The sequence below is a fragment of the Periplaneta americana genome, chromosome 8, assembly GCF_040183065.1.
Source record: "Periplaneta americana isolate PAMFEO1 chromosome 8, P.americana_PAMFEO1_priV1, whole genome shotgun sequence".
Classification (NCBI taxonomy): domain Eukaryota; kingdom Metazoa; phylum Arthropoda; class Insecta; order Blattodea; family Blattidae; genus Periplaneta; species Periplaneta americana.
This window is the reverse complement of record NC_091124.1, coordinates 23,634,503-23,658,601: the sequence shown is the minus strand read 5'-3', so window position 1 is coordinate 23,658,601 and position 24,099 is coordinate 23,634,503. Positions and strand designations below refer to the sequence as shown.

General features: G+C 36.3%; 1 long non-coding RNA gene across 1 annotated transcript; it reads left to right on the top strand.

The window, feature by feature from the left end:
• The first annotated feature begins 10,594 nt into the window (after positions 1-10,594).
• Positions 10,595-22,755, top strand: LOC138704283 (uncharacterized). The gene is made up of 3 exons (XR_011333298.1): positions 10,595-10,741; positions 19,026-19,166; positions 22,558-22,755. It is a non-coding gene; the product is annotated as an uncharacterized lncRNA (long non-coding RNA).
• The last annotated feature ends 1,344 nt before the right edge of the window (positions 22,756-24,099 follow it).

The window sequence follows — 24,099 nt, the reverse complement described above, 5'->3', positions numbered from 1 at the left end:
CCGTGGTGTCGTGGTCTAAGGCATTCTGCCTAGGACTCGCGTTACGGAATGCGCGCTGGTTCGTGTCCTCATGGGGAAAGAAATTTTCTCATGAAATTTCGGCCAGTGTAAGGGACCGGTGCCCACTCAGCTTTGTGATGCACTTGGGGAGCTAAGATAGGTAGCGAAATCCGGTTACGCAAACCGGTTATAATGGCTGGGGAGCTCATCGTGCTAACCACACGATACCTCCATTCTGGTTGGATGATCGTCCACCTCTGCTTCGGCATGTGGCCGTGAAGCCAGCAGCCGGCTGGTCGGTCTTGGCCCTTCATGGGCTGTAGCTCCACGGATTATTATTTTTTTTAATAAATAGTGACTCATACGATATTTAACCTCACGATACATTAGCCAACAAATTGAAACTTTTTTTTATCTCGTGTATAAACGGGTGGTTTTCCTCATTTTGGGGTGCTGAATTCAGTGGAAAAATCAGTTTCTTTCTATCACGTCACATTTCCTAGATATATAGCACTAACACAAAGACAGTAATACAACATTGGCAGACATGGCTCATTCTAAATCAGCGACCAAAACTCGAACTGCAGTGATTACATGCGACAGACAATCTATGAATTAAGGAGACGGAGGATAGGTACTTGGCATGAAAACTACAACCAGTGGTGGTTCCTGCATTAACATCTTGATCAATCCTGCGGATAAAAATCTCAAACTTTGCTGTATCAGTAATGTCACTGCTGTCATCAAGAGCCAGTGAATAATATACGATTTTTCTTGCTTCTTTTTTAACCTTCCTCTTGAATATAATCAGGAATTTTCTAAATTCTTCTCTCCACACTTGGTCGAGAAATTCGTATTTTTTCAAAATTAAAAACTTCTTATGGACAAGTTATTTAAGCTATTTTAATCATTACTCTTTTGAGAAAGTCTGTCCTATTAAAAGGCTTTAGAGTACGAGATATTTCAAACCCCACTAGGTAGCTGACTTCCTTACATTTATTTATGTTATCTTTCTCTTCCTGGCTATGATTTAAGACATGTAAATTCCTGGCGTTTAACAGTTCGTTGGCACATAATATTGAATCAGTTTTTCTACAATATTATTACCAAATGAATAACTAACAAATAGTTACCCTCATCTAAAGATTAAGAAGATTAAAATTGAGATAAAATCTAACAATTTTACCCTTCTAGGGAGAAGATCTAAAAATATCAATATTCATGCACATACAGACGAATTATAGAAACACATACTTAGTGGTCAGTAATGATGATAATAATAATAATAATAATAATAATAATAATAATAATAATAATAATAATAATAACAATAATAATAATACATTATTCAGCGTGGCAATTAATGTTTCTATATACTTCTAATTGAACCGTTGAGCAAAGTAAACATATCACATTTTGTCCGACAGAACAATAAAGAAGTTCTCCTCATTCTCTACGAAACCACCTCTTAGTACTTGTAGAGACAGAGTTTGTAGAGTGACATGATACCGCCTTCAGTACGGGAATGAAACACACAGCAATGTACAGGAAACTCCTCGTACCCGCTTGAAGGTCTGTGATTACACGATGTAATCACGACACCCGCTTTGGTCACCGCTGTTCTAAATACACACATAATATAACACTCAGAACTCACTAAAGTTTACCTAATAACATTAAGAAATTCTTATAAATCAACAAAACCACTAAAATAATTCACAGTAATCCAGGATGTTAATATTTACAATGTTTAAAATCAATTTCTTTCGGCAAAATGGGATGACGATGCTTTCCTTTTGTACGGTCTCTCATTCGTCTCTCTAAAAAGAAAACAGTAATCATCCATCATTGAGCGGTTCCAGTATCCTTGGTAACGACTCCTCATTGTAGTGTGTACTGGTGAAAACGTTCACCCTTGGTTAAACGTACCTACGCTCTACCAACTGAGCTACCCGGGAACTCTACCAGACATCGATCCAATTTTTCTCTCTACATCCACAGACCTCAAACTGGGCTGACAACCGTCAAGCAACCAACACTGAGTGCACACTAACTCTGTGCGACTTAAATTGTGGTTTTCTGTAACGTACAGTGACGTGTATTATGCAAATCAAGCTTTCAGGTATAATTCCCTGTAAAGTTTATTTGAATAATTTCGGCCCCGGAACAATTTTTCCCTCGAAATTATTCAAATCAACTTTATAGGGAATTATACCTGAAAGCTTGATTTGCAACGTTCACCCTGTTCATCACTACAAGCACCTCAGTTTCCTGGGAAAAAGTCACGGTGTGAGTGTAAATGCGAACTTTGAGTTCTTGTAGTTACTAGCAGAGCAGTCATTGTGGAAATATTTATCGTTCTTCTCTTACCCAGAAATTCATAAATAATGGTTGTGAGAGAGGACATAGAGGTTAACTCAAGATCTGTGAGCTTTGTTTTCTTTTACACAAATGTAGTGAGAGTTTGTATATAAAACAAATATGTTACCTGTAGCTACAGTATAGAGTTTCATGATAATCTGTTGGATAGGAGAAAAGTTGTTAATTTTGTACTGCTAGATTTACGTTTTGGACTACTGTGTGTCGTTGATATTTGTGTTTGCAGTCGTCAGTTTGAAAGCAGAAAACGCTGCCGCTGGGATAGACTGTATGACAGCCACAGCAGTCGATCTGCGTTGAGTTGAGCATTGAAAACACATTAACGAGACAACCAGTCTATAACGACGACTTTTTGCAATCAAACTTGGCGGCTCGTGTGTAAGGGTCCATATTTTCGCGAAGTCCAATGCCACACATAAGTTCGCTTTATTTATCTTTCGTTTCCGACAGAACTATACATGTAAGCATACAGCATGATAAATTATATAAATGACATTTATTATACTACCTGCAAAACCACACAACCTTAGTAAACACACTTCAACAGAGAAATAGTATTGCACAAGTCTTGTACTCTGCAAGTTAATGGTAGTTGCAATATCCGTATGTAATTCCCGTCATAGCAATAAGAAAAATGTTGAGAATATTTGGAAAAAACATTTCTACAGTTGGAAAAACAAAGTATCAAAATATTCAATTTCTTAGTGGAAAATTGCATTCTATTAAAAGCAATGAAAGTACACTGTTTCGAAGAAATTTCAGTAAGAATGTGCACTCAAGTATTGCTTTTCCACAACATAAAAGCAGCAATCACGTGAGGTAAGTAATGATGCTGTGTTATTTTTAATAATGATACAGAATCGACTACTTCAATGATTGTACTCTTCGATCCAATCCTGTGGTTCTCAAACCTTTACAGTGTCACGGATTCGTTATTTAGATATTTCTTTATTATTCACGTATTTAGGCCTACCTATATATTTTACCAATTTTTGTACACATTTTTTATAAATCTTTCTAAATCAATTATTTCACTGATTGAATTTCCAACTTCTTTACTGTGTTAATATTGAGGATTTACTTTGCTTGACTAGTTTCGAAGTCTTGTGCTTCATTGTGGAGATCCCGCGCTATCTTCTGGTTTCCTGTTGTGATGGAGTGTGTTCATGATTGTGTCGAAAATGGTGTGTGTTTTGAAATTGAGTTGAGTGTTCAGGATGTGATGTGGGTGTGTTTTTATATGTTTATAAATTTCATATTGTTCTAGGATGTCAATTTTTTTTTGGGGGGGGGGCTGTGTAGTATTTTCTTGTCGTTCTCTATGTTGCTGTTCCTGAGGTTTGAGTTAGTGATGTGTGCTGCGTAGGTTGAATTACTGTGTAGTCTGGTTATGGCTGTCACATGTTCTTTGTAACGTGTTTGAAATTATCTTCCAGTCTGTCCAATGTAGAAGTCGTTGCAACTGTTGCATGATAGTTTGTAAACTCCTGTTAAGTTGTATTTATTTGTGTCTCTTGTTTGTGTGCTAAGATGTTTTTGTAGTGTGTTCTGTATTCAAATGTTGTATTTTAGTTTCTTGAATGATGATGCAATTTTGTACGTATTCTTGTTTTCATATGCTAAGATAATGTATTTGTTTCTTTCTTGTATTTGCGTGGCGTTTTCTTGTTTGCGTTTAGTCTTTCTTATGATGTTGTCTATTATGTTGGGGTTGTATCCATTTTCCTGTGCTATTTACTTAATAATGTGTATTTCTTCCTTACAGTCTTCTTGGTTCATAGGAATACTGATGAGTCTGTGTATCATGGATCAGAATGCTGCGTGTTTGTGTTGTGCGGGGTGATTGGAGGTGTTATGCATGTGTGTTACCGTGGTGGTAGGTTTCCTGTATATTTTGAACATGTGTTTGTTGTCTATATTTGTTATTGTGACGTCTAAGAAATTTATGGATTTTACATCTTGATTACACAACTTTTAACACTGTATCACTTCGGAATATGTATGATAAGAACTTTCTTGTGTTAAATTTTAACGTACCTTGTTAACATGCTTCAACCTATTTTGGGTCATCTTCAGAACTGGTCGTTGTTGGTCTTGGCGCCTCTTGTTTCCTGTGTGGGTGAGTTCGTAGTGTAGAGTCAAAGAGTGTATGTGTTTTGAAATTGAGTTTTGTGTTGAGAATATCGTTGGGGTGTGCTTTCGTGTGTCTGTATATTTCATATTGTTCTAGTGTGTTGAGTTTCTGGATTTTTGGTTGGATGTGGAGTATTTCCATGTCTGTGTTGATGTCTCTGTAGGTGTGGTTGGCATTTGTGATTTGTTTTCTTTTTCTAATGTGTAGTATAGTTTCGGGTGTACCTTGTTTATGTGTTTGTGTAAGTTTTCAATCTGTCTTTTGTTTCATTTGTATAGTATTAGTATATCGTCTACGAATCTGTGCCAGTAAATGATATTTGCGTGTTTGCTCTTGTCTTTGTTCATAATGTGTGTTTGCTCTATGTTGTGTATGTTAATTTCGGCTAGGATGCTGGAGATGGGAGATCCCACGGGTAGGCCTTCGGTTTGAGTGTAGGGGAGACTTTTGTACCTTTAAACACTTTTCACATTTTATTTATTTATTTTTTTAATTTTGGGAAATGTAATTTTTAAATTAAAAAATGCTTGATATAATTATTGAAGATTCTTTTACAACTTCCTGTATGTATTTTCCTGTTTCACAGATCTATTGAGGATGGAAAAAATAAGATGAAGGGATATGTAATGTGTTCAAAGGTACAACAGATTCATGTATCTTGGAACATACCCTCTTTTTAAGTCGGAACACATGGAATATAGGTGCGAATATAAGCTGTAAAAACTGGCAATCATATTTAAAATGTATTTGCCATCATAAACCAGAGCAGGCTTCTCTGATTGAGATTTTATTTCCTGGAGGAGCAATAACTGCTTCAAAAACGTTCTTCAAGACATCCGTATCAATTGAAGGCCTCTTTAATTCCAGACTTACTTCGTGACATGATCTTAAAATAAAATAAAAACAAAAATAGATAGTATCGTGTACTTTGGAACATGTTCTATGGTACAAAATGTTTTGTGTTCAAAGGTACAAGAGGGTGCACGTTTAAGCAAATATGGCTCCCAAAACTAGAGATTGGAATAAATCATGGAAATTAATATATGTTATTACTCATCAGATGATAGGGAACACCCTGTACTTGAAAGATATTAACAAATACAATCTGGTTTTGTGTTAGAAAACATATACCAAGAACTAAATGTTTACTTTCGGTACTAGAAAAGCTTCTTTTGTCCACGGAACTCACACTTTGCAGTAAAGTAAACTGAAACTACGACAAGAGGTACTTAGCGGCTTTCTCGACTATCTACTTGAGTTTCAGTTCTCTAGGTAGTAGCAAAAATTAAACAAAAAAATGTTCAAAGGTACACTATGCTAAAGGCACAACAGTCTCCCCTACAGTAGTATTTATTATATGCCATTAGGAAAGTTCAGGATAATAGACAGGGTTTGGAGTTGAATGGGTTACATCAGCTTCTTGTCTATGCGGATGACGTGAATATGCTAGGGGAAAATCCACAAACGATTAGGGAAAACGCGGAAATTCTAGTTGAAGCAAGTAAAGCGATAGGGTTGGAAGTAAATCCCGAAAAGGCTAAGTATATGATTATGTCTCGTACCAGAATATTGTACGAAATGGAACTATAAAAATTGGAGATTTATCTTTCGAAGAGGTGGAAAAATTCAAATATCTTGGAGCAACAGTAACAAATATAAATGATACTCGGGAGGAAATTAAAAACAGAAGAAATATGGGAAATGCCTGTTATTATTCGGTTGAGAAGCTTTTATCATCCAGTCTGCTGTCAAAAAATGTGAAAGTTGGAATTTATAAAACAGTTATATTACAGGTTGTTCTTTATGGTTGTAAAATTTGGACTCTCACTTTGAGAGAGGAACATGGGTTAAGGATGTTTGAGAATAAGGTTCTTAGGCAAATATTTGGGGCTAAGAGAGATGAAGTTGCAGGAGAATGGAGAAAGTTACACAACGCAGAGCTGCACGCATTGTATACTTCACCTGACATAATTAGGAACATAAAATCCAGACGTTTGAGATGGGCAGGGCATGTAGCACGTATGGGCGAATCCAGAAATGCATATAGAGTATTAGTTGGGAGGCCGGAGGGAAAAAAACCTTTAGGGAAGCCGAGACGTACATGGGAAGATAATATTAAAATGGATTTGAGGAAGGTGGGATATGATGGTAGAGACTGGATTAATCTTGCTCAGGGTAGGGAGCAATGGCGGGCTTATGACTATTGTGAGGGCGGCAATGAACCTCCGGGTTCCTTAAAAGCCAGTAAGTAAGTAAGAAGTAATTTTGTTTGGTGATGGTGTTTGTAATTTGGAAGATTTCTTTATGTGTTGTGGTAGGTTGTTGAGCAATTGTTCTAGGATGTGTCTGGTATGTTAGTGTATAGGTTGGCTAATGTTGCGCTGTGTGAGATATGTATGTTCTTGATTTTGTTTACCATGTCTACAGTGTTCTTTACTGTTGTGGAGTTTACAGTGTTACACTTTTCGTATGATCTTGTCCATGTACAGTATGTTGCTAATTTGTGTGCTGGTGCATTACGGTAATTTATTAGTGGTCTGATTGGTATGTTGTCTTTGCGTATTTTGAGTAGTGAATTTAATCTGGGTGCTTCTGGTTTTACTTGTTTTAGTTAGTTTTTATGTTGGGGATTATTGTTTCTTTTGGTTAACTGTGCTCTTTATTATGCTGAGATATTGTGTTCTGGGGTCATTTTTGAGTTGTTTGATGTTGCTGTCTGTGAAGAAAGTTTCCATTTTGTTGTGTATGTCCTGTTTGTTCTTCACAGACAACCGGGTAGCAAGAAACGGAAGTTTGAGAAAGTCGATAATAAACGAATGAAGTTAGGATTCTCAAATTATATATATATATATATATATAATGTAGCTTATAGTTCTTTGCAGTCAGAAGTGACTGAACAATTTAATATTCCGAATGAAAATCAATTTGTGAAATTAATTTTATAATGGTATAATTAGATTTATAATTATATGAATTATAACAGGCCTAATATCGATGGTGTTTTGTAAGAAGGTCGTTATCAACAATTTTGTGGCTTTACGTTAATAAGCAGTTAAAATCATTTCTTCATCGATTCATTTCCTTTATGTATTAAAAAATTAAAACAAAAATAGTGAAAATACTGAACTAAAGTTTTCGCATCTTTTGTTTTCTATCGTCGCCTGGAAACCTGGATTGTTGTTACTGTTGATTAGAGCTGAAGAGAATAAAGCTACAAAAACTTATTGAGCATTTCACGTAATAGTTGTGTTTGTGTATTAAATTATTTTAAAATGGTGTATACCTTCAAGAGAGAACATAAATCATCCTTATTGATTAAATTTAGGAAATTACACAAAATAAACTGTGTTTTCATCCTACAAACAACTGATAATAACAAAAATACAGGTTGCCAGGCGACGATAGCAAACAAAAGATGCGAAAACAAATGAGTGAGTTGTATAAATAATTGAATGCTCTTTCATATTTAAGTATAAAAATATAGGGGTGCCATTTGTAATTTCATAGATGGAAAGGCTAGGGGGTGGGGGTGAAATCCAAAATGCAATTAAGCCTTATTTTAGACTTTAATATCTACTGTCGATCGACGTGTTTTTTGTTTAAATTGAATTCAATTTAAACAATTAGTTATTTAGACTGGGAAGTTTTGAAATGAAAGCAGTGTATAGTTTAAAATAATGTGTATATTTACATAATATTTTCATGTTGTATGATTTATCCGATAAGCAAGTTGTAATACAATGTTAAAATTGAAATGTAAAGTCTATACTTATCTAGTATTATATGATTAATTATAACATAAACGTTTTCGGCACTAATGTGCCATTTTCAAATGTATGAAATTTGCCTAATAACATGTTCAAATAGGTGCACATGAACTGTGTGAATGAAACATATAATGTGTACCCTGGTGATTTCATGTCACATATAAAACAATGTGTTTGTAGATAATTAATGATTAAAAATTAAAAACACACACTTATTACTAACATTTAAAAATGTGATTTTCTGCTGCAATTATCCATCAATTTGTAGAACGCTGGGGTTGTCTTGACGTATTGTGTTGTCAAATGCAGTTATTCATTTACTTGAAATGTTGTAACCTTACACTAAGATATTCACTATTAAAATATTAAAATGTTGATTCGTTATTATTGCACCAAGGTTCCTTGTTCTTTGTTCACTTTCATATATCGGAGCACTTTACCATAATCGAATGTGGTGCGTAATATAAGTTACATTGATACCTTGGTTATTGTTTTCCTTTGGTTGTATTTACATAATATGCCTATTAATTCAGCATGTGATAAAACTATTACAATCCTCCCATTTCACAGTTGCTTAAACGTGACAATAGTGCTTTCTCATTTCCGAGAAAATTTCGCACAGTTTATGTTGACTGTTGGCGGTGAGCAATAACAAAGACAGACTGCTCACGTTTGACAAGCCGAATATTAATCTAATGAATGGCCTGATAATACCGTCCGCTAAACTTATCTGGGCAGGCAAAAGAGACGCGCGGGGGAGTAGAAAGGTCGCTTCTAGCGAGACAGGAGAGGGGAGAACGGTCTGCGAGACAAGTAAAATACATTTGCTTGCTTAGTTTTTTTAGTAGGTTACTTTACGACGCTGTATCGACATCTCAGGTTATTTAGCGTCTGAATTAAATAAAGGTGATACTGCCGGTGTAATTAATCCGGGGTCCAGCACCGGTAGTTACCCAGCATTTGCTCATATTGGTTGAGGGAAAACCCCGGAAAAAACCTCAACCAGATAACCTGCCCCGACCGGCAATCGAACCTGGGCCACCTAGTTTCGCGACCAGACGCGCTAGCCGTTACTCCACAGGTGTGGACTGCTCGCTTAGTGTGATCGAGGAGCTCATTGTGCTTACAGTAGGCCTACTTTTAATTCTGTGACGATATACGTATTTATCCAACAGCCGGTAGTAATACAAGATGCAACAAGGTTATACAAGGTAAAGAGAGAGAGGTAATCAGGTCAGTGATTGTTGTTATCAAGAGACGAAAGAGAATGTCTAACGGTAAATATTAATATCGTGACAGAGATAGCTGCCAGATATAATAATAATAATAATAATAATAATAATAATAATAATAATAATAATAATAATAATAATAATAATGATTTATTTTAGCTGGCCTTCTCTTCCACTCAACCAGCAAAAAGTGTATATACATATGCATGAACTTAAAAGAATTCAACAATTTGATTTAGATGAGAGTTACATGTATACAAGAGTTAGTCCACACCTGTGGAGTAACGGTTAGCACGTCTGGCCGCGAAACCAGGTGGCCCGGGTTCGATTCCCGGTCGGGGCAAGTTACCTGGTTGAGGTTTTTTCCGGGGTTTTCCCTCAACCCAATATGAGCAAATGCTGGGTAACTTTCGGTGCTGGACCCCGGACTCATTTCACCGGCATTATCACCTTCATCTCATTCAGACGCTAAATAACCTAAGCTGTTGATAAAGCGTCGTAAAATAACCTACTGAAAAAAAATACAAGAGTTATTTACGAATTAAACAACAAAATATCATGAACTATTAATTAAACACTGAGATAAATTGTGTAGCAGAATTAAGCTAAAATACATAGAATGTTAATATATTTCAAATAATATTAGATAATAGAAAGAGATTATTATGAGACAATTTTGAAAATACAGCATTATCAGGATGATGTCTAAAGAAAGAAGTAACAATGTAGTCAGTGATAGTTTAAATCAGTACGATTGGAGTGAAATATTAATAAGGTTATCTTTTAAGCTGTTTTTAAAGGTGTAGCAACAGTAACAAATATAAAAGATACTCGGGACGAAATTAAACACAGAATAAATATGGGAAATGCCTGTTATTATTCGGTTGAGAAGCTTTTGTCATCCAGTCTGCTGTCAAAAAATCTGAAAGTTAGAATTTATAAAACAGTTATATTAAAAAGGGTCGCACTACTCATGGTTACTGAAATACATAATTTTCTCGTTTTTCTCAAAAATATAAAATCATGTATTTAGCAGAATTTGCATAGCACCCCCTCAACTATTCTTTATATATTTCAGTGCGCTATCAACAGAAGGAATTTCCGAAGGTCCACGACAGGCGGAAAATGAAAGAAAAGAGTTCAGGATTGTTTTTGAAGATGTTATGCGAAATCTTGCAACAAGAGAACATTATCAAGACAGTCTTGAAGCTGGTGATTGGTTGGAAAAAGTGAGTTTACGTTTCAAGAATGTACCGTAGTACAGTAATCTTTCCTGGTGTTCTTAGACTTTACGTTTGCTATTCATTCATTCATTCATTCATTCACAGTTTTCTGCCCATGGGCAGGTCTGTCATTGCAAACCCAGCATTCTCCAATCTTGCCTATTTTCCGTCTTTCTCTTAGTCTCCGCATACATTCCGTGCATGGATTTACTACCCATATACTAATGTGACCAGATTTTTAAAACAACAAAACGGAACTTTTTATAGTTTCCTGTGTGAAAAAGGGACAAAACTGGAAGACAAAACGTACACATTTTAAAATAAAAAACTGTTTCTTACTAAATAATTACGTTTAAAAATAAATTAATACTATGTAAACCACTTACACATTGCGGTAATACACATTTCACTCCAACTTCAACAAGGCAGTACTTTGGAATTAGAGGAGCATGCATTGATATTTTGTCCATGAATGAATACGTCCTTTTTATTGCATAGCTGACACAGGTGTGATTAAAATTCACCTTCTTAATCAACATGCTTTCAAACTTTACCTCACATGAAGCAAGGTACACTTCGCGACAGAATGAATTGGTCGACTCTTGGTCGTTAGAACTGCAAAGTTCTACCGCGCGGTTCACGAGTGTAAACGCGCTGCAGTTTAAGACATTGCTGTAATGTTCATTTATTTAAAGTCGTCAGTCAACAATACTGCCAGTATTACTAGGTGTGTGGCGTAGGTGTAACATTACTTCTCTCCATACTATAGGTCGTGAATTCGCCTCCCAGTAGAGTAAAATTATTATTTTTATTTTACTTTTTAATTGATTTATTTTAAATATTAAATTGCATTTTTAGTAAACTTCGTTTTGCTGTCTTGTAAAAATATTACTGCCCATCACCTGTGGGCTATTAACAGGCGAGACATCGTCTGCATAAAAAATAGCTGTTTCACTTCCTAAAAAGCGGAAGCACATCAAATATAAATAAATATAAACAAAAAAGACCTGTGGTACAGACTAGTTTCTCATCCACAAACCACCTGCATCAACAACTGCCTCCATTCTGCGCGGCATGGATTACGGAACAAGACTCCAAACACTTTGGCCCCAATGATTTGTTACGGAGTTGTTGCGTGTCAGTCATATTGAATAGTAATGTCTAGACAGACCGTTTTATTGCTTGGGTGGGGAGAGGGGTTTCTTATTTACTAGAGTTCGGGTATAATGTAAGAGACGTCGCCACATAAATATAGCTTTGCGAGACATAATTATTATAGGGAAATTTGTCATTTAAAAAATTAAGATTCTGGGATAGTCGAACCTTGAACAGTACTGCATTCCATTATGTCTGTCAGGCGACGTAAACTTTGCCAACAGAGAAAGGGAGAATAATAATTGCTATTGAACCAATGGCAGGGGTCACATCTCACGCTTATCTTGAAGTTGGGTAATATAATTTATTTTTAAGAGGCCGTCAATGCTTATCTAATACAATATTGCGACTAGATTACACAAATGCTAGTTTTACATTTTTACTGATAAACTTACAAATACATCACCTTCTCTTAGTATGTCAAGTTTTAACTTGTACAATCTTTTACTCGCCACATGTAGTTGAGTCTTTTATGATAATTGTGAATGTCATTCACGAACTCACGAAATTGTTCACATATCACTAGACACGCAAAGTAATTCAAAAGAAATGAATTACATCTGTCTTGCTTACATTCAATTTGTATTACGTAGTGTACATTCATGTTATTATTAATTTTAGTCAATTGTCTTATTTGTATTTAATTTGTTTTAATGTTGGACTTATACACATCCTATAGTTCTAGCAAAGCACATGCTCTGATGTATTATATGCACACTTGTTTGTTTACTTATTACTAGGGCAGTGCAAAGGGAGCAGTTGTTCGACACACCGGCAACAGGGCAAGGGTTGTAAATTCACCTTGTGTACCTGCAGAGGTCTGACTCCAAGCAGTAGGTACAGCGTAGTAAAGCAAACGTCAGTACTGAAGAAACATAAGAACAGTTCGGTTCTAGTGTTACGATGCCTAAGGGGGAGCAAATTCGTTCGGCAAAGTTTAAGAGACTTAATTCCGAATATGATGATATTTTTGTTAATTGATTCAAGCATAAAACAAATTGGAATACATTGAATCGAATTATGGGTTTATTCCTGATTGTATAACAGCTTTAGAAAAGTCTGGTACAAAACTGGTTGATCAGATTTCCCTACTGCGAAATATCTGGAAGAAAGTGACTCAAGTAGACGATAAAATTGGTAAAATAATATCTGCGAAAATAACAAATAAGTTGAAAAAAATGGTGGATATTATAAACTCTGAAAGATTAGTAACAGTATTTCTGGAGATAAGGATTCCTATGAAGAACTAACAGAAGTTGAAAAAAATGTTTTACAGGATTTTACGTATGCCCCATTTGTCTCAACAGACGTAGAAAGAAGCTTCTCCACATATAAGGCCATGCTATCAGATAGACGAAAATCGTTTTCTGTTAATAACGTACAAATGTCATTTGTTATGCATTGTAACAATATTTGGAAGAAATCTGATAACGTATCACATGTGCATTAATAAATCACACTCATTGTAAAGAAAAGGAAAAACAAAAAACAAATTTTCAAGTGATTTTGCGAATGGAATATCATGAACCGTTACAAATAAACAGTGATTTTGTTTGCGTTCTGTATGAAATCATACATGTATACAGTATATTATTTGTTTAGGATGAAATGGTTAAATAGTTTTGTAATTTTGAAATCTTACTAAAGTATCTGTAGGAAATTAATTGTAGAAACGTTAGAAACTGTGTCATTTCTATTGTGTCGTCTGTACGTCAACACATCGTGTACATGACCGTCGCTTGTACACAGGGAACACGCCGAGTGACGTTGGAACCCTTGCTATGATGCCATTCTGTCTGTCATGTGCTCCGTCTGCACCGCTCTACTTATTACATATCTATTCAGTAAAGTAAAAGTAAATCCATGGCGCTACAGCCCTTTGCAGGGCCGAGACCGACCAGCCGGCTGCTGGCCTCACGTCCACATGCCGAAGCAGAGGTGCACGATCATCCAACCAGAATGGAGGTATCGTATGGTTAGCAAGATGATCCCCCAGCCGTTTTAGCTGGTTTGCGAAACCGGATTTTCGCTAACTATCGTACCTCCCCAAGTGCATCATAATGCTGGATGGGCATCGGTCCCATACACTGATGTATTCAGTAGGTTTCATGTAATTCATCTGAAGATGGCTCCTTTGAGACGAAAACGTTTATCAGTAAATATGTAAAAATAACATTTCTGTAATTTAGTTACAAATGTATTAGATAAACATTGACGGCCTCTTAAAAATAAATTATATTATCAAGGTTACTCCTTATCGGACATTCAAAATTGTTTTAAAATTGAAATTGGGTGGTCTGAAGCGTTCTACCTCCGTCCAACTGAAACATAAAACTGGACTGTGACCTCTCCCATTGGTTGAATAGCAATTATCCTCCTCCTTTCCTCTACCGGCAATGTTTACGTCGTCTGTCAGACATTATGATACAAACAGCGTATTTCGAATCTCACCGGACCGGTGGACATCAATGACGTCACGCTGCAGCGAAATAGGAACAAAACTGCTAGAAGGTTCAATGGTTATCATGGCGGCTGTACAAGTTGTTGTATGTGCTACGCTAGTAAGACTTAGCGAAATTTTCATACTGTCATCCCGTTCAAAGAAAGGAGAGCATAAACTATTTATTGAAGCAGCAATAATAACTGGTCCGTTGACATGTTGACATAAGCCATTAACAAACCTTTTTTTACGTTATGCTCATTACAAACAATACAGCATAACACAGAGACATGACACAATAGCGAACGATGTCATTCGTCTGCTAATTTCCGCCTTATACAAGAACCAATCAGATTCGCTGATGGCGGCTGATGGATACTGCCACCATCTCTGCAAGCTGATGGAACCGGTGCGAAAGCAGTAGAGGATCGTGACGTCATCGATGAAATTCGACATACCGTGATGGCATCAGATTGCTCAGCGCCGAGATTCGGAATACGCTCGTAGTAAAGTACTATTCATTCGTTTTTAGACCCGTGCCGTAATGATCTACGCCACTGAAACTGATAGTACCAGATCGGCATAATACGTTTTCCTATTCATATTCGCATCAATTGATTTTTTATCTATCAATTGTGTTATTATAGGTCTCTTCAGAGGCTTTGATGTAATGTCAACCCTCTCCTCCATTTTATAACATATTTCAGACTCTTAAACAAAATAAAGCAAATTTAAATGGAATAATTATGTGTTATCTGGTGAACAGCACCTTTGACGAGACAAGTATGTCTAGTATTATGTATCTGGAACTTATAAATTGTAGGCCCCATTCTTCTTGCCGCGAAGATATATATTGGCAGTAATATATTTTGTGCGAGATCGTGCGTATTTGCTTGGTTTCCGCACAAAATCAACCCGCGGTAAGTCTAAAATTCCACATTCAGTATTCCCAACCGAACACACGTAACAATTTCCCTCTTCTTACCGCTTAAGTAACATATTCATTTTACTGCTTTAGGCTATTAACATATTATTTTTAGAGACGTTCAATATAGTAATAATTATAAATTCGAAACTTACCACTGCAATTTCACCTAAATTGCACTGTTAATTATTGTTTTTAAATATTTGCAAAAATTAAGTAAACTCTACAACTCCACTAAAGTTACTGCATTTCGTGATGCATGTAACATTAAGGAAGCCGTTTGTTTTAAGTTCGCATTTATAGACCTGGGGGGAAAAATACAGGCCTTCTGGAGTATAGTAAACACAGAAAACATTTTAAAGCAACAATGTTGAAGATAGATATTTTTGTTTTCCAAAATTGCCGTCATTGAACAGAAACCAAGATGGAGATTTCATTGCAACTAATTAGAAATTCCTCTTTCAGGTATGTAATAAACGATCTTCGCACAAAATAATGTACGATACACGAGTGGTATGTTTTCTTTCAATTCTCGGAAATTAAAAAAGCTCAACTACGTTTCGCTTTTTCAAACTTTTCCTCGAACATGGAAACTTCAACATACCGCTCTTGTAACGCATATTACTATTTTCTCTCCTTCTAGGTCTGGTAAATATGCCTAAACGTTATAGTGTATTTTATATGTTGGTCTAATTATGATTCAGAACATGAATCAACATGTGCATTGCCAAAAGATGAAAGCGGATGTAAACTCTGGCTCCGACATATTTCGGCAGATTTTTCAAAATTAAAAAATCCAGTTGTTTGGATGAAACATTTCGTAATCGTACGTTGTAAGAGTAGACAAGAAGATTATGGACAAAGGAGAACTTCAAGAATATCCTAGAATAATACTAAAGCTAAAACTAGCTGGGTCTACTCTTTTACCAAACACACATTCTTTTTATGGCTAAAGGAGAAATGAAAGAATTTCCGAGAATAATACTTAAGCTATCTGAAAACGCTGTGCCCATCTCTTTTCCAAACACACATTCTTATTGCTCCGGTTAAAGAAGAAATGAAATAATTTAAAAGAATAATACTTAACTATCTTAAAACGCTGTGCCCATCCTTTTTCCAAACACAATTTCGTACTGTTCTAAAGACAATCCCTAAATGTGTCGCTGATACAGAAGATGAATATCTGGACCAGACTATTCGTGATAAATTGAATTCAATAAACAATACATTGAACGCAAAACAGTGAAGAGTATAAATGATATTTAATTTATAAAAAATTAATGAATACGTTAATTATGCAATATTGTAACTTTTATTCAACAATAATGTGGTTTTTATTTCTAACTGTAATCACACACCCGTCAACAATGGGTATTCCAGTCGACACGGCAACACAGTAGTCGTTATTGCACTCCATCGAAAGACAATGACAATTCACGTGTATGACAATTCACGTGTATTATTGAGAAGAACAACAATGTACCATAATTTCAACTAATGCTCACAAAGCACTACGTACAAAACAAAACTGTTAGTTTTCAGTTCAAATTTCACTGTACATCGAACCCCAAGCCTTCCAGATACAGTTCACTGCACTTCGAACCAAAGCCTTCCAGATACAGTTCACTGCACTTCGAACCCAAGACTTCCGGATACGCCGCACTCGCCTGGGCGCTGCCACAGTTGCGGACCTACTCAAGTTCACTGCACATCGAACTCAGGTTCACCTTGCTTGAAGACCAGTTAGCTCTCTCACAGCTGACAAACTAACTAACTGACTTGCTCGAACTCAGATCCACCTCGCTCGCTGCCTAAGCTGGCTTACTCTCTCGCTACTGATTCAACTGACTGACTCGAAGGCTAGCGCTTTTATTTATTAAATCACACGTTCTCGATTGTTCTGCGTCGCGAAGCCTCCGGGTTTCCACAATATTCTACTTCCAGAAGTTTCCTCTGCTCTCTCCGCCGCGCTGTCCCGTAGCCTTCTTTTTTCTAGCCCCTCGCCGCGCTTCAGCGCCTGCCGAAGCCCGAGTTTAACTTCCCGCGCCTCCCTCTCTGCCGGACGCGCGCGTAGACTCCCGAGGCAACCGGCAACGACTAGACTGTTCCAGACGGGTCCCACAATATATTAAAAATGTGTGACTTTGCTACATATTTTAACAGCCCTTATCGTGTTTCTTATTGTGCCCGCTTGTCGTGGCTAATGTCTTGATCCTTATTATGGTTCCAGCCGATGTCTTCGTTTTGTCCTTGTGATCCTTATCATGTCCTTACTGTCTTTGTTGTGGTCCTTATAATCCTTATCGTTGTTCTTTCGTCGACCATGTCGTGGACCTTATCGTGATCCTTGTCGTAGTGCTCATCGTGTCGTGATCCTTGATGCCTTATTGTCATTTAATGGTCCTTATAGTTCTCATTTATTTGTCATGTGCCTTATTGTGGTATTTGTTGTCCTTCTTATGGTCCCTAACGTGACATCTGTCCTTATCGTTATCATTATTACAGCCCTTGTAATCCTTATCGTGGCCCATGTTGTAGTTCTTATCGTAGTCCATGTCATGGTACTTTTTGTGATTCTTGTCGCCCTGCTTTTCGTGATCCTAATCGTGGTCATTGTCATTGTCCTTGTCATGGTCGATATAGTGGTTCTTGTTGTCTTTGTCATGACCCTTACCGTGGTCTTTGTCATGTTCCTTATTGTGATTTTCGTGATTTTTGTCCAGGTTCTTATCCTGGTCCTTGTTGTTATGGTCCTTGGTGCTTCTCGTGATCCTTAACTCGATACCTGTCGTGATACCTGGTTTGTATATTATGATATTTGTTTACCTTATCTGTCTCCTCGTCCTTGTAGTGGTTCTTCTAATGGTTTTTGTCTTTGTCATGGTCATTATCCTGATCTTTGTTTTCTCACAGTCCTTATCGTAGTTCTGGTCTTTGTCGTGATCCTTATCGTAGTTATTGTCGTTGTCTAAGGTCCCGGTCCCTGTTTTGACCCTTATCATGGTCATTGTTGTGATCTGAGTCGTACTCTTTATCGTGACCCTTATCGTAGTGTTTGTCGTGGTTCATATCGTGATCTTTGTCATTATCTTCGTCGTGGTCCATAACATGGACCTTTGCTGTGGTCCTTAATATGAGTTCGTGGTCTTTCACCTGGTCCTTGTTATCATCCTAGTCCATATCGTGCTTCTTATCGTGGTCCATGTCTTATCCTTATTGTATTTCTTGTCCTTGTCATGGACTTTATAAGGGTTCTTGCCTTTGTAATCTCCCTTATCATGATACTTGTTCTCTTTGTCATAGGCCTTATCGTTATGTATAGTCTTGGTCCTTAATGTAGTCTTAGTCCTTATCGTGGTCTTGGTCCTTATCGTAATCTTGGTTCTTGTCTTTGTCCTTATCGTGTTCTTTCCTTCGTCCTTGTCGTAATCCTTATCGCGGTCTATGTCGTAGTCTTCATGGCCTGATTTAGCATAGAATAGAACAATCTATATTATCTGCAAGACTGTTAAAACCATTTTAACTTAATACTCCCAAGCTTCCATTCTGTTCTCCAACAATACCCACCATGAACAAACGACTAATAGCTTCTCAATGTTAACCAAATAAAATCCTCTATATTTTATTGGCGCTCTCGGTATTAAGATGGAATTCTTTCGTTTAAAGAATTCAAGCAGTTGCAACTCATGCCATTATTATTATTATTATTATTATTATTATTATTATTATTATTATTATTATTATTATTATTGACAATTAAAATCTTTCAGGTGATCAGATACCATGTCCCTGGAGGAACAATTAAACGAGGAATAGCATTCATGAGAACATACAAAATCCTAGCTTCCCAACAAGATCTGACACCAGAGAACATTAGACTGTCGATAGTAATGGCGGTATGTATGGAAATGGTAAGTAAAGCCTACACGTACACTATTAAAGGAGCAATATATCCTTGCTTATTTGTATATTTTATTTTGGAAATGGGTCTAAGGATTATGATGAAATCGAGTGAATGTACCGTTTTCTGTTGCGAGAAAATGATTTAGCTGGTTCTAATTTCGAAATGTCGCTTCATAAGAAAAGAAAATATAGACTATGTGAATTATTTGAAACAATCAAGAGAGTTATCGCACCCTGGTCCCCCGCTAAACGGATAACGCTATGTTCGCGTCAGTAGTGACGTATTTGGTGATGTACGTTCACGTTCGTAAAACTTAGGAAAGAATCATAAGGGATCGGTGCACGTATTCCTTTAACGCAAGGTTCTATTACACACTATTACTCGCTGCGTTAAACATTTATCATGTAGCAGCTCCTATGATAGTCAATCAATCGCGCTGTATTTTTTTTAGTCGATAGCTCAAAGTCTTAGGAAAGCATAGAAAAAAATTCGAAATGAAAATATTTTTTTGAAACCTGAGAAAAAAATACTAACTTCGATGTGATCTGTTTAGAATAGACATTTGCACCTTCCAAAATTGGTAAGCGGCAAGCTGCCTTTAATTTTTCACTTTAGATGGAAAATCAAAGCCAAATAATTGTTGAGAAAGAATGGAAATTAATTTTAAAAGTGGTCACCACTCAAAATCTTTACTGGTTTCCGAGTTACGGCGAGTTAAACAAAGGAGAGCTTTTGCTTGGCGGAGTACTCATGACTCAACCTTTTGTCAGTTGGAATCTCAACAAAAATTCTTTCCTGCGTCTTCTTGTACGTCGTTATGAATAATTTATCCATCTTGAGCTATTCTAAGTACTACATGAATATCATCCACAGTGGAAGGGGAGAGTCGTGTAGTTTCGGACATCGGGTAGTATTGGACAGTGCGTTTCTTTCATTTACCACCATATGGTAGTACCTGAATGACATGGTTACGTTTCTCTATGCGACATCACAGAAACGTAACCATGTCAATCAGGTACTATCATCGTGTGGTAGATGAAAGAAACTCACTTTCCGATATTACCCGATGTCCGATACTACCCGACTCTCCCCTATATCTCAAACGAGATGCCATTTTTAACACCGACTTACAGTAGGCCTACGGTGAACTTCGTTCACTTCCACGTTATCCGTGTGAGGATAGTGAGTCCCCTATTCAAATAACCTGAGGTAAATAGCTCTAATTGGCTCTTTCATCAATGACGTCAACATAGCGTTAACCGTTTAGCGTATTAGTAGGGTGCGAAAATTGTATATTTAAACAATATAAATCCGTTGGTGTAACTTTCACTAATTCTGTTGGTTTTTAGACAGTGTTCAGAGGGAAAAAACTACCATCGGTGACACCGTTCTGCGTGGATTTTGTTGTTTTGAAATAAATGAGCGTTTCTGATTCACAATTTCACACTGATTGCAAAAATGAAATCCGTTTTCGCGTACCACGTCAGAATTTTTTACAATTCAAAATTTTATATATTCAATATTTTTCGTAATATAGTAATATTACAGTGTGCTTGTCGTTTGTTAAAAAGACACGACACCTTATAATTTAAACTTTATTACTTAAAATGTATCATAATATATTTTATTATGTTTGTATTTGATATTTATTAAAATCTACTGACTGTATCCGCCCTTAGGGGATGTACAAAATTGTACCCTTTCCCTTAAAATGAACCGAGGTTAAGACATACGTTGTTTATTCTTGGAGATTTTTATCTGTCTGCACCCAATGTTATCTATAAACAGGAAGTTGAAATGTTTAGTGTCTCAGGTCATAAAAAATTATGAAGGAAATATTTACTCTTAGAGATTGCTATTAAAACTAACAATGAATTAGAGAAATAACATAGGGTCCCTGTATATATATTTATTTATGGAAGTGCAATCCAGCTTATGAGGCTACAGATTTTCTTACTGAGATAATAAACCTATCCCCTTTTAAAAGTTGTTTTAAAATTAGAGGTTCAATTTTGTGTTGTTGGTTGTCGTGTAAAAGTGAAGTGTGTGAGTTCTCTGCGAGAGTGCAACAGAATAGTGTTGTTTCATTGAAATGTCGAAACGTGGTTGTGTAAATGATCCAAATTTGTTTTGCTATATATGTGGGCCATATACGTTAGTAAAACAGAGACAGAATATAACAACTTTTGTCAAGAATACTTACTTTCAATATTTTGGCATTAAGTTAGGAGACCAGGGCAAATCCTGGTGCCCCCATAAAGTATGTCGTAGTTGTGTTGAAGAGTTTAGGAGTTGGAAAAATGAAAAAAGGAAGTCATTGCCCTTTGGTATCCCTAAGATTTGAAGGAAACTTACAAATCATGGAGACAATTGTTATTTTTATGCAGTTAAGGTAGCTGGATATACTGCTAAAAACAAGAGAGATATTCTATATCCTAACATTCCCTCTGCCATTCTGCCCATAGGCTACCTCATGGTCCTTATATTCCCGTTCCGCTACCCCCTGAATCAGATGCCATCTGCATTCAGTAGCACTGAAACTGAATCTCCAGTGGATCATACTTATGAACCAGTGATGATAGATGATAGTGATGATAGATGTTTTAATCAAAGTGAGCTTAATGATTTATTGAGGGATTTAAATTTGCCTAAAGAATCAGCAGAACTGTTAGGTTCTAGGTTAAAAGAAAAGAAAGTATTGGCTGAAGGTACATATTTTTCATGGCACTGGCATCGGCAGAAGGAACTTGTCTCTTTTTTTGCTGAAGAAGAAAATTTAGTGTATTTCCAAGACATCCTTGCCGTCTTAAAATTTTATAACATAAGCTATAATTTCAAATAGTGGAGGTTCTTCATAGATTCTTCTCAGAAAAGTCTTAAACGTGTTTTGCTTCATAATGGAAACATTGCGGACTATTGCTGGATGTTAAAAAGGGACTGTTCTGAACAACATGCGAGGAGGTCAAAGAGGAGAAAATTTGAAGTGCAATATTGAGGTAAGGTTATGAAAGTGCTTATAATTATTCATTAATATTAATTAATGATTAATTAGTGACAAATAGCAAATTGTGGCCTAGTTTTTCTCACAAAATTCTTGTTGAAAATAATTTTTATGACGTTTCACAAAACTATAATTTCATTTCTAGTTATTCATGAATTGTCTGAAAACCTGACGTGATGGGGAAAAAATGGAGATATTTTCGAATTCAGCACAAAATATCCGTTTAGAATCGCCTATCAGATTGAAAACAACAGAAAATAAGTTCTGAAATGCAGAACGGTGTGATCAGAGGAATTTCCATGGTTTTTAAGGTTTGCAACCCTTGGATCTAGAGGAGAGCGCTTTACCCATAGACCACGTCTGTAACTCTTTTGTTATACGTGGTATTTATTTACAGCTGGAAGCAAGTTTCCTTATCTTAGACGATCTAATGGATGGTTCTATACTGAGGAGAAGTCGACCATGTTGGCACCATGTTAACAACATCGGAGTGGCTGCTGCAAATGATGCAGTGTTTGTTCAGTGTGCAGTATATCAAGTATTGGAAAAATATTTCAGGGATAAACCGTATTATTTGGACACGGTTGAATTGTTCCGTGACGTAAGTTACAATCACATTATAGCTTATTAGAATAAAAGGTTAATTAAACAATGTGCTAGACATTTATTGTTATTAGTTTCACCTTCCAATATGAATATGGATTAATACAGACAGAATATATGCACAAAATAAATGTTGTATAAAATATTCTGAATACACAGAATGTAAAAATTTGACTGCCAAACACTTCCTTTAGATAATATCGACGCACTTTCCTAGTCGCATATTTTCTCTATCTTGCATATTATTTTCTAAGAAATATGGATTATAATAAAATTGATGACATCGGAACACACTGATTATTTATTCTTGGAAAGTTTATTTAAATACAAAATTTTCTAGAGCTCCATGATCGATTACGGGAATAACAATGTGAACATAAACAAATCTGGTCAGCTCTAAAAGTAAATATAAGCTACGTAGCATTATCTTTACGTATCTTTCATTATGTGCAGAAAAATTATCACAGTATTATTCGTGGGTTTGAGTTTTCTCCTTTCCTTCAGGATTCGTACAATTATAATGTACAGCTGTAAAAAAAAGTGGCCGCACTAGTCAACAGCGAATATTAGGTTCGTTCCAACAAGCGGTTCATGGATCAGTTCATGTACGGTTCCTGTACCATCTTATGCGAATGCGCTAGTTGAGCATCTGCTATGGGAGTGAAACTGGACTGGACCCTGTTGGAACGCTTTCGCGGATCGTTATGTACTAAATCCAGAGATGCTATAACTGTGATCATCTTTGCTAAGAACGGGATGCTTAATTATTATCGTTTCGCAGCTAATTCTAATTGCAGAAAATAGAATTTCTATAATTTTCTATAAAAATGACAAAAAATATGGAAGGCAAGAATTCCGCTAATTCAATGTCGTGTATTGGGGGACTCTAATTTAAAAATAGTTCTTTTTTTTATTATTAATGTATGTACGTTATTTATTACACTTTTAATCAAAGCTGCATGTTGAAATTGTAATTAACTATTTCAATACCCAAATAATTTCCATTCCCTTTCTTTTTGGCGAAAATTAAATTAAATCTCTAGTTTTATTATTCGTCTGCACTGTCACTTTTCATCTTAACCTCATTGATGTGAACAGTCGATCATGTCTTTCTTCTGTATCCAGGAGACGTTGGTGAGCTTATGCGCATGCGCGTCTTGGGTACTGTTCCGTACATGCCTCAATCCGCGGACTATTTCTGACCGTTCTAAACCCGTGTCAAAAGCTTGTTGGAACGCCCGACTGCAGTACATGTTTCCGGTTCAGGACTGGTTCGGATTGTGTTGGAACGCTTTTTCTGTACTGCGCATGCTCACGATGGTTACGGACGGTTCCT